The sequence below is a fragment of the Psittacula echo genome, assembly GCF_963264785.1.
Source record: "Psittacula echo genome assembly, chromosome: 17".
In the NCBI taxonomy this organism is placed as follows: domain Eukaryota; kingdom Metazoa; phylum Chordata; class Aves; order Psittaciformes; family Psittacidae; genus Psittacula; species Psittacula echo.
The window spans coordinates 8359462-8377702 of NC_137753.1; the positions used below are offsets into that span (position 1 = coordinate 8359462).

An 18241-nucleotide genomic window follows, 5' to 3' on the forward strand; every position below is an offset into this window, starting at 1 on the left:
GGGTGGGGGGAAAGGAGGGAGAAAAGGAGGAGGGGGTTTAAATAGCAAAGAATTAGGGAAAAAAAAAAGGAATCTGATGCAAATCACTAGTAGAGAGAAAATTATGTGCAATTACCCAAGCGATACTGGGCAGCCGTGCCCACCCCAACCAACAAGATCTCATTAACAAGCAGAAAATAAGATTGAAATGGTGTGTAAAAGAGCTGAAAAATGAATTTGAATGCTGCATTTGTCCACAATTACCCCCTCGTTCACACATATTTTATTGCAATTTTTTTATTATTCTTAATCTTTCCATCCCTCAAAGCAGATTGGGAACATCCTGGCATTACAGTTGCTGAGGGAGGAAGCATTAAGGATTCCCTCTTTCCCTGAAAGGAGACCCTTTTCTCCCTCGGATTCGAAAGGGTTGGGTTTGGATGGATAAGGATTCATTTCTCTGGCTTATCTTTGCGTAGGAGCATGTTCTTCTAATGTTCTTTAACCTCTGATGCTCCCGGGTGCCACTTCACACGAGGGGTTTTCTTTAACCTTGTCTCCTGGGTTCTTCTTCCTCCCTTTTCCATCACTCCTTCCCCTTTCTCCTACCCTCCTTTTCCACTCCAGGTTTTTTCCATGTGGTCTCTGCCCTCTTCCCCCACTGCTGCCTCCTCCACATTCTCCCTGCAGCCCCATCTCTCTAGAGGACCACGATTCCCTCAACTGAAGTGTCTGCCCTTCAGAAAGCGGCTGATGTCCCTTTTCCAAGTCACATTTATCCCTGTTCCTTTCCTCTTCAGCCTCCCCATGACCTTGGGGCAGATTCCAGGCAGGATTTTTGGAGAAGGAGGTAAACACATGCTAAAATCCATGCCCTTTCTTTGCCAGGGGGATGGAATGGGGGCATGGGAGCTCCAGGTTTCTCTCCGGGAGCAACTGGCTCTGCTGGGGCTGCGTTGGCGTTTTCCCTTAGCTTGGTGTCAAATGCAGCTCCGTGTCTCTCAACTTTTAACCTACGTGTGTCCCAGGAAAGCTGGTAGTTTTTTTCCACTAAATTTCTTCCTTTTTTTCCCCCTATTTAACCAAACAAAGCCCATCTGCTCTTGTCAGTTACACGCCTCTGCTCCCAGCAAGGGGAAAAGCAGAGAACAGAGCATTTTTCTCGTGTGAAAAGAGATACATATTTATTTGCCTTATTCCTAATGATGGTTTCTGTTCTATAGGGTGGGAAGGGGGAAATTCATATCTGAGGGGCCACCTCACTTGATGTCATTCTTGAGGTTTCATGAGCTTCCTTGATTGACTTGGATGCCCTGGTCCCACTGAAGGCTGATTAGAAGCCAACAAGGGAGCATCTTACTGCTTTAACCCGAACTCTAATGCTCTGGGTGGCACTGATTGTGTTGATTCCCACATGATTTCCACTCCACACATTCTTCTCTGTGTGCATTAAAATATTAGAAACCCTGAAGGATTTCAAAGCAAAGAGTTGGTTCCTGAGCATAGAATTCGATAGGAACTTTGTCATCACCTTCAGTGGGTCCAGGATCAGCCCCTGTGGCACTGTAAACTGTGGCTGTTTGTAAACTCAGGTATCAGAAGTACTGGGAGGAAAAGCGAATAAAGAGAAAGTAGGAGAAGATATAGAGGCAAAAAGCTAAGGAGAATGACAAAACCAATGACAGCAGGAAGAAGAAATGCAGGGAGGTGTGAGAGTGCCTGATAAGCCCCCAGACATCGGGGCAGGGAGCAGGTATTTAAGACACCCAGGGCTAAGACATGGAAATCTGTACCCATAAATCTTCAAATATCCCTTCCAAGACCCCACTACTTGCTCACAGAGTGGTGAGAGCACAGCCAAAGCAGGGTGGGTGGAACAGGCATGGCAGGGAATGTCTTCCCTATGGAAATCCAGACAGGACTGGTGCAGCTTTCAGCTTTGCTGAAACACCTCTCCCCTGGGTCCTGTCTCTTTTCCACACCAGGGAGGGTGAGGACTTGGCCAGGAGATTTGGAGAATTCAAATGCACGATTTCAAATGCTTTATGATTAAGAAGGGAACTCGAGACAAGGCAGGCAGGGCAGATAGAGCAGAGGGGAGCCAGCAGCCAGCCTGGCAACGGGCACTGCTGAGCCACCACTGGCATTCAGTGTTCCGCTGCCTGGCTTGAGGAGCTGCAATAACCCAGGGATCTGGTGCTGAGCTGCAAGAGGAATCAAGGGACCACAGCAGGGAAAGCCCTGGAATGAGGGATGTGGAATGAGGGGAAGCTTAAAAGGAAGGAATGCAATGAAAGGAATAATTAGGACTCAGAGGCAGGGGCATGCACGCGTGCTCTCACACGCCTGTGTGCACAAGGGCATTGGTGCCCTGCGTGCACGTTCTGTGTGTGCACACCAGCATGTGTGCCCATGCATTGTGTGTGCCTATTAACATCTAGCAAGGGTGGAACAGCTGTGCTCCAGCTGTGCCCTGGCTGGGAAAAGCCATCTCTGATAGGAAAAATCTACAGCAACATACTTGGCGGTGGATCAGGCACTAACCCAAACCTATCCCCCTCTTTTGTTCCACAAAGAAGGGTTGTGGAATGAGTGCTCACTTCAGTGGGTGCGACAGAACAGCAGAAATACTATGCTGGGACAGCAGGTGGGACTATATATTGCAGGTGTACACAGGTCCACTGGTCTCCTCATGAGCCTCAAGCCTGTCCCAGCTCAGGAAATGCTATGTACTGAAGATAGATGCAGGATTGTGTGTTAGAGCCATGCCAGGGGGATATGCTGTGACCTTCAGAGCTGACAGATACAATTTTGAAAGGGGTCATTATTTAGTATGGGTTATTTTCTGTTTGCTTTTACCATCTATGGGTGCTAACAATGCAGGAAACCCACACTGCTCCCATCCCAAAGCCACCCAGCCACTGGGATTACTGGCAGATGGGTTGCAGCATCTTGGGGCAAAGGTTGCAAGCAGGGTGTTTGGGGCTGAGAGGACAAGGAGGACGTTCGGGGCTGTGGAGCATCATGGAGGGCTGCCCACGAGGTCTTTTAGGTCCTGAAACACCAGGAGAGGCTTATGGGGGAGACATACCCTAAAGAGATGTGTGAGATAGGTGTTGGGGTATTGCATCAGCTTGCAGAGCGATCATCTTGACGGCTGTCTAGGTGTGAGAGGGGGAGCAGTACATGACTTTACTATAGGTGCTTTAGCAGATCGGGGTTACAGAGCTGTGCAGGGGCTTCTGTAGTGTACAGGGAGAGTGGAAAGCACAAAGAATAGGAGATAGAGCTGTGTGTGCAACAGATGAATAATGGGGGGCTGTCAGGTTGTGGGGTGCACGCCGTGTGGGGGTTTCCACCTCGCACGGTGAGGTTCCTCCTGCTGCAGGGTGCTGGTGCGTGCCTCCATCAGACAGGCGTGCACGAGATCAATTTACAGCAGGGGCTGAAGATCAGAAATCCTGGCAAGGTCTGGGCTGGGTGAGCAGTAAATTGATCAAAGGTGCAGAGGGTCTTAGCTCTCCGCAGTAAGCTGGAGTCAGCCCTTAAGCCTATCCAGTTTGGAGATGAGGGGGATCTTATTTCAGGGAATAAGTACCTGAAAGGGAGTCGTGAGCCACATCGGGGAAAGGGTGGGGAGCTGCTTGCCAAGCACACACAGGAAAATCACAAGGGCTGCTTTGAGAGATTGAAGGGGAAGAGGCAAGACTGACATGGAAGGATTTGGAGTGAAATTTACCCACCAAGGCAGTGCAGAGCTAAAACAGGGGTGTCAGAGTGGCCCACACAGTGGGAGCTCTCACCATGACCATTGCTTCAGTGCACTGCTTGGTCTGGGACCCACTGAGGTGTGGGGCCAAGCCTGGGCTGAGGCAGGCCCTGTGGGGAGCTCACCTGCAAGACTGGGGGAGATACCTGCACTGCTGCATGCCCCACACCTCCCTTTGTGGGGATGCTCCTGATGGGGACTGGGGAAGAGGGAGAGTAAAAGCTGCTGGTGTCTGTCTCTCCTCTGAGATGTGGAGCAGCAGCAAGAGCTCCTCTCTCTGTGTGTCCCTCCCAGCTTTGCTTCTCCCTCTCCCTTCCCTTCTTTCTCCCTCTCCTCTCTCCTTCCATTTGATGTGGAGGAGAGCTGTCTGCCACTCGCGCGTCTGTACCGAGAAGGGATCAGAAGTTGCAGCGAGCGCTCGGCGCCTCTCCTTTGATCCATGTCCTGAGGCCTGCTTGACAGCGAAAAAAAGCATGGAGACAAAACGACTCAGTCAAAGTGATTCCTGACAACTGTCTCCATGAGATAAGGAAGCGCTCTGTGTCTTGGTTTTCTTTTTTTTTCCCCTTTTTAATACCGCCTCTCCGTTTCCATAAGAAGCCGAGTCACTTTAAACCAGAGGAGCCAGCCAACAGCCAAGCTGCACAGAGAACAGCCGAGCAGAGAGTGCCTGCCTGAGCTTTATCATGTTTCCTGTCTCCCTTTCCATTCCTCTCCCCCCTCTTTTTGCCCTAAAAGCCATCTTTTCCCCATTTTCGTTTCCCTCCTCTCTCCATGCTGCCACCTTACCCCAGCGCTGCCTCGAATTATGCAGTTGCAGAGAAAGCCTGGTGCATTTGCAGGTGCCTGGGACATTATTCAGCTCAATCCCAACCACAGGGAGATGCCTTCCATCCCCACGAGGGGCTGGTGGGGAGAGAAAGCCCCATGTGTTATCTGACAATAACCAATCCTTGCAGCAGGCTTCATTAATAGCAGGGCATTATGCACTTACGTGGTCCTTAGAGCTGTTCCCCTGCTGCTGAGCCCCAGATTGTCTTATTATTGTTTTATTTCTCTTGCCTAGTTCATGTCACAGAGGGAAGTGTTCCCCCTCCTTCCCTTCTTGCCTTTGGGTTGCTTGCGGGAATGAGTTTGCAAGGGCTCAGTGACGCTAATCCTCACTGGAGGAGGCAGGACTTGGTGTGCGCGTTGGCACATGGAGGAGCAGGATACACACCTTGGAAGGGGACTGTGTTTGCAGCTGAGCTATCAGGAGGGTCCCCAGACACAAACAGGACAATGCAAAAGGGACAGGGAGGTGGCCTCATAGACTGTGATGCTGAGGGCAGCCTGGCTTGGAGATACCTGGACCACTTCATTCAGGTGAGGAGCTGGGGGAGGGCAGATGTGGCATGGCTCAGTGTGCTCCTGCACTTTCCCATCCTTAGCTTTATAAAGGTGGAGGGTCTTGGGGTCTGCCTGTGGTGACAAAGCTTGGCTTAGGAGTGGGTCTAGAGAGGGGTTGGTGGAGGGAGCAGGCCTGTGCTCTGTCTGGCCCAGGTGATGAGGACAGGGATCAGAGTTCATCCCAGCCTCTTTGCCAAGTTGTTGTTCTTCCCTCCACTCCCTGTAATTAGGCTATTGTGGTGGCTTTGCTCCCAAATCCACCTCCATTAGCATGCAGGCTGGGGGGGTGGAAAGGATCGAGGGGGGACCCAGGGAGAGGGAGAGATTCCCTTCCCCCCCAGAACCGCGCTGTGCTGCGCTGATAAACAGTAAATATCGGGGAACAGGATTTCCACATTATCTGAGCAGGGCAGAAAATCAAAATTTCAGTCTAAATCCGAGGAGACGAGGCTCCTAAGCTGCTCCAGCTGATCCCGACGCCGAGCCCAGGCGCCGAGGCTCAGGAGGCATGGAATCACAGGGTTTTGTTTAACAGAAAGGAAGAAAAGCAAGCAAAAAGAGGAGAAAAGGCAAAAAAAAGCCCCCAGTCTTTAGGGGCTGACTGCAAGGAGGGGAGAAGAAGAGGTGGTGCAAAGCAGAGCTTTGTGTGCTGTTGAGGAGGAAAGAAACCCCCGGGTGTATTGGGGAGGGGGTTGGATGCTGCCCATCCAATGGACTTTCCAAGCGGCAGCTCTGCCTCAGCACAGTGTTGCTTTGGGGACGGACCTGTAGGACACCAACAGCTGCTGGAGGATGATGGCAAAACCTTTCATTAGCGATTAGAGTGTGCAGCTGAGCACAAATCCAGCCTCGAATTAGGAGCCACATGAGGTCTTCCTGACCCTAAAAGCCAACACTTGATTCAGCAGCTCTGTCGGGAGCGTAGGTCCATCAGCTCTAATGAAGCTCTGTGCCATGCACACTGCTAATAGCATCCCTGTGCCTTGCTCCAGGGCAGGAGCCACCCTGGTGGGCATCAACTCCTGCCATGGGACTCATGCTGCAGCAAGGAGTTGGTGCTGAGGCTGAACCACTCTTTGAGGGAGCACAGGGCACCCTGAGACTGAGCAGCAGTGGGGAGAGTAGGTCAGGGGTGCAGCAGAGAGAAGCTGGAGATGGTCGCTCATCCTGCAGTGGAAAAGGGACGTGGTTCTACCTGCTTCTAAAGGAAGGAACCATGTCTTGGTTCATGATGTGGTTTCATAGTGCTTCCTGCTCTCCCAAGAGCAAGGTGGTTTCAGTGCCAGACAGGGTGAGTATTCCTCAGGCATTCAGCTTAGCTACCTGCTGTGTCCCAGACATTTTTGCATCCTTGGCTAGATCCGTGCTCTGTTCCCTACATAAGACTCCATAAAGCATTGCTTACTGCACAATCTGTAGCACCAGGTTTTTAGCCCAAGGGAATGTGGTTCAGCCCCATTTTTGTACAGCACCAGAGGCTTTGAGCTCTCCCTGGGGCTTTCAGTCATTGCTGCTTGGAGCAGTGAAGAAGAAAAAGCAGGGACTAGGTGCAGAAAATGTTTGCTTAGGTTCTGTGCAACCACTTGTGTCCCATCGAGAGGCCACAGGCTCAAAACACAGACAGCAATCAAATTCCTCACTCTGAGCTGCTTCCTTAGCTCTCAGCCTTTGCCCAGCTCCCATGAATGCCCATTCCCCTTTCTCTACCTCATTTCTACACCCATCTATAAAGTGACGTCTTTCATGCAAAGAATTTTAGGGTCTGGTTAGCTTCAGCAGGTGTCTAGGGTAAAATGCATACCTTATAGATCCAGGGCCATTGGTGGAACTGAACCCCCAGTATTTAGCTTTCTCACAGGCAGCACTTATGGCTCTCAGTAACCTCAATGCTTGAGTGACTTCTGGTGCCAAGGAAAGGAGAGGGTTCTAGTTCAGATGAGGAGGAAGCAGGGGTTACAGATACCTGTTGGAAACATCAGAGTCTTTCCTATGGGCAAACTGACTTTCACTTGTTAAATACGGGAACTTAGAGCACGCTGCTGCTGGCATAGGATGTCCCAGCCTGTTTACACTGTCGGTTCAGATCTTGTTCTGTACCATTTTCAGTATCCAGGCAGGTGGAGAGGGCCGGTTTTCCTGACGTATTTGTCCTTTACCTTCTTACACAGACACCCCAAAAGTCCTGAATCTGAACATATGAAAGTCAGAATTAGGGTGGCATCTTTCTGGTCACATCAGCTGGGTCTGAGGTCAGTGCTATTAGAGTGGCTGAGCCATTTTCCATCACCTGAGAACCTGTTCATGCATTTTAAAGAGAAGTGCCCCACATCTCTTTACAAATTAAGATATTAATCCCATCCTTTGAGATTGGTATTTCAAAATCCCTTGGCATGCATGCAGGGCTTTCATGTGCTGTTCAGCAGAGTGAGCACTGCCTCAGGTTTCACTTTTTGAGCAGGCATCAGCACAGAGTTTTGGCCTCCATTGACAACAAGAAAGGCTGATTTAACACTGAAACGTGCTGGACTGCTAATCAGCACACACTGATGTATCAAATATATCTCACCCAATGCAAACCCCATCCAGGGAATATATAGAAAGTCATGGAAACACAGAATGGTTTGGGTTTTAAAGGACCTCAAGATCATCCAGTTCCAACCCCCTGCCATGGGCTGGGATGCCTCACACTAGACCATGTTGCCCAAGGCTCTGTCCAACCTGGCCTTGAACCCTGCCAGAGATGGGGCATTCACCACTTCTTTGGGCAACCTGTACCAGATATTTACCTCTAAATATCTTCAGTGTCTTTTGCTATCCAGCCTCTTCTCCCTGCAGCACTGAGCCTCAGCCAGCTCTTGCTCTTGGTCTGTTTCCCATCACATCCATGTCATGACACGACACCAGCTCTCCAACCACCTTCTGCCAACCCTGCCACCAACCCCACCAGCTACAGCCTCTTCCTCCTTCCCCTCCTAACCCAGCTCCTGTGGCTCTCCCTGCCTGTGCTTTATTCCACCCGGGGTCTCTGAGCTGCGGTCCGTGCAAGAGGCTTTCTCAAACCACTCGAGAGCTGCAGGCTTGTCTGGAGGGCGAGAGGTCAAGCACTAGCAAGTGTTTCCATTTAGTTCCAGATACCAGCCTGACAGGTGGGTGCCTCTTGATTAATTCCCAGCTCCCCTAAATGCTCCCACCATCATGTGTTGTGGTCCTGTTCAAGCCTAGGCACAGTTAAGGGAGGAAAAAGGAGAAGAGTGGAAGGCATTCAGTTCTCTCCATTCTCTTGCAATGAGAGCGTGGCCTGAAACAGTTGCAGATCTTCACCTCCAGCACTCATTGTGCTGACAGTACTTTTGAGTGAAGATGTGTGCCTGGAAAGTACAGCCAGAAACCTTCAAAGTCCCCAGTTCTCCCAGTTTGGCTGCTATGGTGTGGTTCTGAGCTGTCTCTTCTTGCTAATCTACAGCTAAATGTCCAGCTAAGGTTGATATGGTCCAGGAAAATAAGGATCAAGGGAGCTTCCTCATCATCTGAGCTGAACTGAGCCTTTTGAGGTGGGCTCTGAAGAGGTTTGTGAGCTCTGTGTGGTGTAAGGTCTGGCTGCCGCCAAGTGCCTCAGTCAGCTTGTGCTGGTTCCTGACCAGTAACAGCTATGGTAGCATAGCATGATATTGGTAATCCTCAAGGCAGCACAGTCACACTGTGGTGATTCTGCATTTCAGACTGTTGTCTTTTAAAGAGAGAACATCACCCAAATCCATTCCATTAGGAGCTCAGTCATATGACATGCTCCATATGACGAGTGCAGAGACAGGCCTCAATCAAACTGAATCACTCGCTGTTAACACCATGGACCATGGAGAGATTTATTTAGTCCTTCTTGGAACAAGTCTTTTGCTAGATTCCAGATCCAAGGAGTTCTCTTTCCCTCTTCCTCATTCCCTCTTCCACACACGCAGGTGTGTAGCTGTGTCCAGAAATCTCACCAGAACATCTCTGCAAACATCCACGCTGGGCAAATTCCCAAGGTTTAAATGGCTGAGTGAATTTCAGATAGTAGGTAAATCCCATTTACCCAGTTAATGCTGCAAGGACGTGCCAAAGGTGTCAGTGGAAGAGCTCAGGAGAAGGAAAGTGATTTAATCCCTGGCACTGTTCAAGGCCAGGTTGGACACAGGGGCTTGGAGCAAGCTGCTCTAGTGGAAGGTGTCCCTGCCTGTGGCAGGGGGTTGGAACTGAATGATCTTGAGGTCCTTTCCAACCCAAACCATTCTGTGTTTCCATGACTTTCTATATATTCCCTGGATGGGGTTTGCATTGGGTGAGATATATTTGATACATCAGTGTGTGCTGATTAGCAGTCCAGCATGTTTCATTGTTAAGGTCTTTTCCAACACAAACCAGTCTCTGATTCTCTGCTTGGGGTAGCAGAGAACCAGAAGTTGTGAGACTCATGTCCCCTGCTGTTAACTTGGTTGCCCAACCCTGGCAACTACTTTTGTCTTCTGTGGTTTTCCTGTCCTTGGAACAGGCAGGGTTAGCATGGATCCTCCATGCAGGAATGCAGAGTGCCTACAGTGACAAAGAGCTGCAAAACACACTGAAGAGCAGGGAAGGACAAATCCAGGACACTTCAGGTGTTACAAGCTCACGAGCAGCAAAGCATCGGCAGTGCTGAGCTCCTCAGGAAGCAGCCAATGCCTCAACACTGCTTTTTCTTCCTTAACACCCCCCCCAACTTATTAAAATGTTGCCTGGTTCCATCTCTTGCTTATTCAAACAGTGCCAATTTCCGTGGCTTCATATCAGCTCCCAGCATCTCGCAGCCTCAGTGCTTGGGTTATGTGGGAAGAGAGAGTGGAATAAAAACCTGCAAGCCAAATAAAAGCTGTTATCTGACAGGATCTCTCCTGGGGATCTCAGTTATTAAAAAAAAAAAGGAATCATTTTTTCTCTTAGCTGCTGTTTGTTAAATGTGCAGGAGCCATAGGCAAATTCTTGCTAATTTTGTGCATGCTTTTATCATCGTGGTGATTCACTGGCAGCTTTATCCTCCGATAAGTGGATTAGTTGTTGAGCTAAACAAAAAGGTGTTTGACAACTAGGAAGCTCTAAAGAACATATTTGTTTTCCAAAGAATGGAGCTGTGTTTGTTGCTCAGTGCAGTGTGGGGTGTTGTTGTGCATTTCATTAGCCAAAAGGAAAGGCCTCAAAGCTTTTCTCCCTTATATAAGGCTGGGGTTCAGTAGGAACATCTCCCTCCTATTAGTGGCAGGTTGTTTTTGTTGTTGCTATTATTATTATCATCATCATAATCATCATTATAATTCATCATCATCATCATTATTATTATCATTATTATCATTATTTTTATTCTAATAGTTTGGCCAAGGAGTGATACAGATTAGGCAGTGGCTAATGTGTCAGCGTGAGCATGGCATCTTTTGGCAGTGGGGCTGGGTAGCCACCAGCTTCCTTCAGGATTAAGCATCATATGTCAGCTAGACTTCTAGCAGAGCCCCATGGCTCACAGTTAGGCCTGGACTTGTAGGGCTGGGAGCTAAACTGAGGGCACACAGAGATCAGTTGAGCCAGTGGAAGAGAAGAGGGCTGAAATAATGAGCTTAACTTTATCTAAGACTTTCATCGTTGTATCTGAGCATCTCCTCATCCTAGGATGTGTTTCTCCTCACGGTACCACGGGGAAGTTTGTTATCTCCAAGGCCAAGAATGGAGGCACAGACATTTTATTCTGCTTAAATGTAAGGTAGGAACCTGAGGCTTTGCTGAGGTTCTTTGCTGGCCCCAAATGCCTTCTCTGTAACAGTGCTTCTTACTCGGTAACTCTCTATTTCTGTGCATTGTATGCTCATATCAGTCCTTTAGAGTCCTCCCTTTGCCATATCAGCAAAGTGCCTGGGAGACAATTTTTCCCTTGGAGCTGCAGGGAGCTTGGTGACAATGACAGTGGTTGTGGTTGAGCTTATGGTCTCCAGTAGTGACCATAGGCAGGCCCCTCATGAGGATCAAGAACACGGCGCTCTCCTATTTTCAGCTCAGAGGATCTCCTTAAGAAAAGGTGGTTTGTCCGGTAATCCTCAGTGGATATTTCTTCCAAATACTTATCCAGGCTCCTCTTCCATCCACAGAGCTTCACATCCACTGCTTCTTGTGGCAAGGAGTCCCACAAGTTGACTCCATGGAGTGAAGCACTGCTTCATTGCTTCCTATTTCATCCCATCCAACGCCTCCTTCTGGAAGTGATGGGGAATAGTCAGTTAACATTCACCCCCTCCATGTTATCTGTGATTTGTTAGACTGCCATCAAATCCCCACTGCCTGGGGAACCAGGAGGGGTGCTGATGGATTCCAGCCCACCTTCACCAGCAACGCTGCTGGTGAGGTGGCTTTTTTGCCCACCATGCTTGGGCCAGAGCAGTTGTGTTGTAGTGATACCCTTGGAAGGAATGATGTGGGTTTGTAGAAGTGCATTTTGTACTTGGGCAAGGATTGGAGGCACTGCTCCAGGCTTATAAACCTCTGTGGATGCAGTGGGAGACGTGTCTCCTGTGGAAATGAAGCATTTTGCATCCTGATGCCAACCCATATGTTCTCGGGTGTCCTTTTGAAATACAGACAACCTTGGTGATAAGAAGAACATAATCCCAGTGCTTGAAAGAGATAGCTCCATCCCTCCTGACATTTGTTAGGAGCCCACAGAGCCGGAAGGACGGTCAGCCACGCCATTCCCATCCCCTCAGCTTTACTCATGCAACAGCCACATTAGACTCCAGTAAAGCTTGTTTTCCCCTGGCAAGGGGCTAAAAGCACCCTGAGAGCAGTCGCTGGCTGGGAGGGTGATGTGAAGAGGGAGCAAACGTGGTGCCATGAGGACGGGGGGAGGGCTGGGAACAGGTCTGCAGTCTCCAGCAATTGCTGTTCAGCTCTGGCATAGATGAAACAGGGGGGAGGAAGGGAAGCAAGGGGGGAAAGCGGCAGTGGAAGAGCGAAAGGTCCCCAGCTGGCTGTTAGTGGCATCTGCACTCAGAGTGCAGACTCCAGCTGAGAGCTATTTCACTATTTATTTACATGTAATTATTGCTATGAGGTGCAGATATTAACACTGTCAAGAGCAATTTGCCCTGACATTTTTCACTTGCTCTGCTCCCTGACGGTTGGGCTTTGGTGGGATTTTTTTCCCCTTCTCTCTCCATCTCACTGCTTCACTTTGGGCTTTTTAATCCAGCGCCCTTCCTAACTCATTAAACTTGGAAATCTCATTGTGGGCAGAGAGGAGCAGCTCCCACCTCCCCTCTCCCCATGCTCTCAGCCCCACCGCCCATCTACCAGCAGTTGAAGCATTTCCACTCTAAACAAACCAAATTTACCGGTGGCCGCGTTTTCAATTCAATGCAATCTCCAGCATTAACCTTTGCTTTCGACGCTGCATTTCAAACACACTGAAACCTGCCCAACCGTTTATTAGGGGGAGAGTTGCAAAGTGCACACACAGAAAGCAAATGCAGAACAATAGTTTTCAAAGCAGTGCCCACACCAGCATCAAAATCACAACCCAAAAGGTGGATTGGGACCAGTGACTTTCCTACTGCTTTAGGCCCTATTTTTTTCTCTCCCTTCACTCTGCTCCTGCCTAAACCATCTGATTTCAATAGCTGGTGACACTTTAGATTAAGACTTCCGGCCTATGCTCAAGCCCTGATTTAATGAGACAGTTGGTGTATGTCATTTAATAAATACCAATTGTGCATTAGAACTTATTTGCCAAGCAGGAGCAGTGATGTGACAGGCACAGCTCACCGCAGCCTGCTTTGCTCCTCAGCCAATATGGTGCTTGTCATCATTTAGCATTTGTTTACTCCACAATGGACCATATTCCTCCTGGCAAAGCTCTACCACTCAGTGACGCACAGTTGGGTTTCCAAAAGCAGAAGGAGAAGGTGAGGTGGGTATGAGAGTCTGAAGGAGTATGCCACGGGGTTGTGTTTATGGAAGGAGTCAGCCATAGAACCATATGGTTCATAGAACCTGCCAAGGTTTGGCTTGGGAAGGGACCTTAAAGCTCATCTTCAGTGCCTGTGCATGGTGAATTTTTGGAAGGAATGAAATAGTAATTCCCATTCCTCCATTTTATCTGCAGCACCCTCAGCCCTTGTCTTCATTCTTAGAGTTGGACCAGGCTTGACTTCTACTCTCTTCACTTTGCACAGGAAGAGATTTGGGAATCTGGTGTTTTCCCCCTCTTGCTTTGCCCTGGTTTGCTTTCTTGGGATGGGAGTAGAAAGAGTCAGGCCCAAAGGAAGACAACCAGCCCCCAAGTCTGAAATACCCAGTGTTTGGGGCCTTTTGGATTGTGTTACTTTTCTTGGTGCAGGGTCTCATGCAGTGGGACACTCTCCTTGACTGCAGCACTTCTGTATCATTGTGACACAAATAAAGAGCGATAGGAACAGCTTCATTATCCATCAGATGTGGAAGGGACAACTGAGATCACTATGGATGAGGGGACAGGTTGCTGGGTTATTTTGGGAAAAGCAAAATGGTTTCAATACCTTTTTGTCACAAATAGCAGGTTTTTACCTCATTTTGATCTTTCACTCAGGAGGTTGTATTTACACTTGCATCCCTCACCCATTTCCTTCCAGTTTTGCATTTACCCTGTTAGGAAAGCTTTCTTTCTAAGAGGAAATGTTGTTTCTCTTTTCATACCAGTTACACATCACCTTTGTAAACCTTTTTGAGAGGGACCTGTAACACAATGCAACAGCTCAGTGGTATTTTCATTACTGCAGGCTGCATGTCTAGATGTGATCAGAGCCCAGCATGGAAACTCAGCAGTTTCTATTCTTAGAGCTCTTTCCCCCCATGCTTCTCTCCCCATCACCTTTTTGTGTGTGTGGCAGTGAAACAGAGCTGATAAAACTGTTCCCACCTTTGTAAAACTTACATCTTCCAGAGATATGCTTATATACATTAAACAGCATCATAGAGCACTGATGTTTTGAAGTTCCCCTTATTGCTGTGCTTAATGTCTGGAATGAGGACATCGACCTTGGCTTTGGGATGGTCAAATTCCTGCTCCCCCATAAACTTTGGCACCATCTTGAGTGTAAACCTTTATAGGGCTCAGTTTTCCACTTGTAAGGTGAGAGGTGGCAGCGCTGCTCTGCCTAGAGCTGATGATAAATACATTAGAGCAGAGCACAGAAAGCTTGGAAAGAAGAACATTGCAGGAATGAGGCAGCTTTGTGCTTTTTACATAGGTGGGACTTTGGGATGCACATGCTCTGTCCTGCTGCTTCCTTGAGGGGTCTCTGGAAGGTTGGGATGCTCAACTTTTGCTGGAGTTCAGGGGGTTGGCTCCCTGATACAGAAAGCTCCAGACTCCCAGGCCTTTTTTGCATGGACAGGAGGTTTTCTTCTCCATATAATGACCAGGGGAGAATTAATCAGATGGGGGCTTTATTACCAGTGACCCAAATGCACCCCAAAGCTCAGGGACCAGCTGGTACGTACATTAACTCCAGTTTTGCTCCATCTTGCAGTTCTTAAGACAGCGTTGTAGTGGATGTGCAGATTTAAGAAGGATCTCTTAGGTGCTAACACTGAAGTACTGCTCTAAACGCAGGACAAGGCTTAGGGCATGTAAGACCCAGGCAGTGTTCTTGGGTTGGGACTTCAGCCTTTCTGCTTTGCCCATGAATGGCCTCAGCCCAGCACCCTGGGTCCCAAGGGTCCCAAGCTTTAAACCGAGGTCCCAGTTCCTCTCTAAGCTGGAGGGTGCAAACCCAATGGAAGAGATCTGTGCCCAGGGCTGCAGATCCACGCACTGAGCTCTTCCCCCAGCAGTCCTGTCTGGGGGTGCTGGAGTGCAGTGGGAGCAGGGGGAGTGTGCAGGAGATAACCATTGCTGTTGTCAATGCTGCCGGGACTTAACAGATTGTGAGATATGGCAGCTTGTTTGCACGGGTGTTAACCAGCCTCTCCTGTCCCCTTCTTGTCACTGCCCAGTCCCTGCCACAGCCAATCTGTGTCCTAATCTCCATCAATTAACAAGAAACACTTTCACCCCCCCTTCCCAATACAGACACCCACCCTGCAGCCTGGGATAAAGAGGGAAGAGCCCCCCCAGCCTCGACCCTCTCCCCCTTTTACTTTCCACTAACTCAGCGCAACCAATTAGGCATCTGACACCCGTACTGGTGACAAATTGTTTCTGTCATCTGCTTTCTGTCTTTCATTAAAGGAGAGGTGGGGGGGGGATTGAGGAGGCAGGGGGGGCTGGGAGATGTGATCTCCCATGCTTAGCGAGGCCAGATACATTAATTACAAAACGGCCATTTGCAGCATGAAAATGCATTAATTAAATTTATGCAATCATTATCTTTAAATAGTCATATCTTGAAAAGATCAGCCCTTCCTGAGCCTTCCCTCTCCTCTGCTAAGGAGCTCTAATCCCTTTTCCGCCAGTTATCTCGGGATCAGCAGTGACTTGTATGCTTTTAAACTTCTTCCATGCAGGAGATGCTGTAAAAACTCTGCTTGAGTCCTACAGGGGTGTGATGACACCTTCACATTGCAGCGAGGGGGATAGGTGAGGGGTACAACTCTACACAGCAAGTTAGAGGATTTGAAGGTATCTTCATAAAAGAGAGCTTGTAGCTCAGCCAGGAGTTGTGAGGTTAATGGCTAAAGTTCTCTGCTTGCATTTGTACAGCCATGTGTTGGTTTCCATCCCCACTTAGTAAATGTAGTGCTGTGTCCCTTGGGAATTGAATGAGGTAAGACCCTTCCCTTTGGCACAGACACGGCTTTGCCAGCAGACAGTTCCCTTTCATCAGTGTATCTTATTCCTCTTAAAAATCACTTAGTTCAAGGCAGTAAATGATGTTCATAAGAAAGCAAGGTTTTAAACCCATGCCATTTGTTACTCCTATGCTCGAGATCACTTCTTGGTGGCTTCATATGATATATCTAGAAAGTGTTTTACCTTCAGGCATAGCCACAATCAAACTGTGCTGGACAAGTAAGAAGGAAGGACCGTTAATGGTGTGGTAGCCCTGGAGCTTCTATTTCTACACTTCACTGTCCAAAGACTTCACCTATTTGTGTTGTCCACTCAGATCATCACCACAAACCTACTGAGGTTCCTCAGCACACCCCAGGTTCAGGAGTGCCAAAATACCCAGGGAAGAATTCACATTATCCCCTGCTTAAGTAAGCATCTATTGCACCACAGGGTATCTCCACTCCAAATAGCTTTTAAAGAGCTGGAGGACTCTAAGAGGGAAACTCAAATCCTTTAAGGCTTTCTTATCACTTCTGGTGAAAGATTTTGTGCTGCTCTTTATGTGTCTCCATCATTTTTAATGAATCCTGTATGTTTTTCCCCCATCTCTAATGTCTAATGGGCCAGTGTCCAATTAGGAAAAAGCCGATGCAGTGATGCTTGAATCCCAACCTTACCTTGTGTTCGGTTAGGATCAGGAGTTTGGGATTAAGACTGGGTAGAATTTGGGGATGGATTTAAGGAGACCAAATCCTGCCCGAGTTCTAACCTCTGAAGGGCAGAAAGGAGCTCTGGGGTTTCAGGAATGGCAGTAGACAAGAGCTTGTCCTGCACATGAAAGTCCCCTCGACAGTCCCAAGCCTTCTCTTCGAGAAGTGCATTGTGAAACTGCAAGTGATCTGTTTGGGTCCAGCACAGCATGAACTCAGTGTAAAGATGATCACAAATAATGACCCCAAAAGGCTCATTTTTCCCTGGACCATCTCTGAGAATGGACATTTCTGGAGAGAGAGGCAAAGCTTTACTGTGGAAAAGCAGGGGCAGAGGCTGCTGAGCCAGAACACCTCAGCTGTAAGGGTAATGTGTATTCAGCACAGCTCCACACTTTCTTCTCTTCTCTTTACTACTATTTGTTTAAATGGACGCTGCACCTGGGTGGATGCAGCTCCCTCATTCCTGAGTTCAGAGCCTGTGAGGGTTTTGCTTCAAAGCAAGCAGCTCCCTGTCTTTGAAAATACCACAGTGCTCCCTAGCAGCAAAGAGAAGTCCGAAGGAAGAGCACATGGTGCTTTGTAGGGCTGCGAAAGGCATTTCCTGGGATTCAGGAGCTGCAATTTTCCTTTGGGTGAGGGAAAAAGAGATCCTGACTTTAAAATTCATCTCTGTGGTAGCCTCAGAAGATCCAAACAGGATCCAGACAGGACCAGGGTCTGCGTTGTTCATTTATTAGGATGAGCTGCAAAGAGAAACCCTCACCTTAAAGAATGCTCCAAGCTCCCCCCAGGAGCGCAGGGAACTGAGGGAGCAGGGAAACAAGCAGCAGAGGAGCTGGCAATGGGAAATGCTTCTGCTTTTCCCTTTCTTCCATTCGTTTGCCAGCCCAAGTTATGAAGTGTTTGGTGCGAGCCCAGCCAGCCCTGCACTTGCTGAGCTTATCAGGGTTATTTCGTCTCCCCATGACCTCTCTGTATTTACCATGGGAACCCTGGAGGCATTGGCTTTGCTTAACTGGTGTATCTTATACTGCAGTTAAGCTGGACCTTAACTGATTACAGCCCTTGATTGATCAGAGCAAAGAGGGAGGGGAAGAGAAAGAGGAGTCCCAGAGCAGATCCAGGACTATCAGTGCACCAAGCAGCTTCGCCTGGGGCTGGGATATGCCACTTGGGGGACTCTTTGTAGTGCAGCTCCTTTCACATTTATAGAGGCTCCCCTCCACTCTCCAAAAAGAGAGAGACACAGAGAGAAAAGCAGGAGAAGGGGGGGCATGGAGCAGACTCAAAGGATCTCAGGAAATCTTGTTTGGAAGCAGTAAGTCAGCACTCGCACTCCATTACCAGTGATCACGGGGGGTTGTGATAGTGAGCGAGCACAGAGCAGCTTAGCTGAGAAATGGGGAAAAAAGAGAGAAATAATCAAATGAGAGAGAGAAATGGAAGGGGAGGAGGGGAAGGAAAGGCCTTCCTGTGAATTTGGAGTTGTCTTTGTTAGCCTCTGTCAGTGGGAGGCTGTTGGAGAGAGGAATAACACAAGTTTATCAACCAGTTTGAATTCGCTGGGACTTGGTTTTGCTGCGTGAT

The 18241-nt window shown here is 48.7% G+C and overlaps 1 protein-coding gene across 3 annotated transcripts in view; it reads left to right on the forward strand.

Annotated features, from left to right (window-relative positions):
* PAX7 (paired box 7) overlaps positions 1 to 18241 on the forward strand; it is a gene marked incomplete at both ends in the record, with an annotated part of 98935 nt that overhangs the window by 67966 nt on the left and 12728 nt on the right. The gene's annotated exons all lie outside the window — the stretch shown is intronic.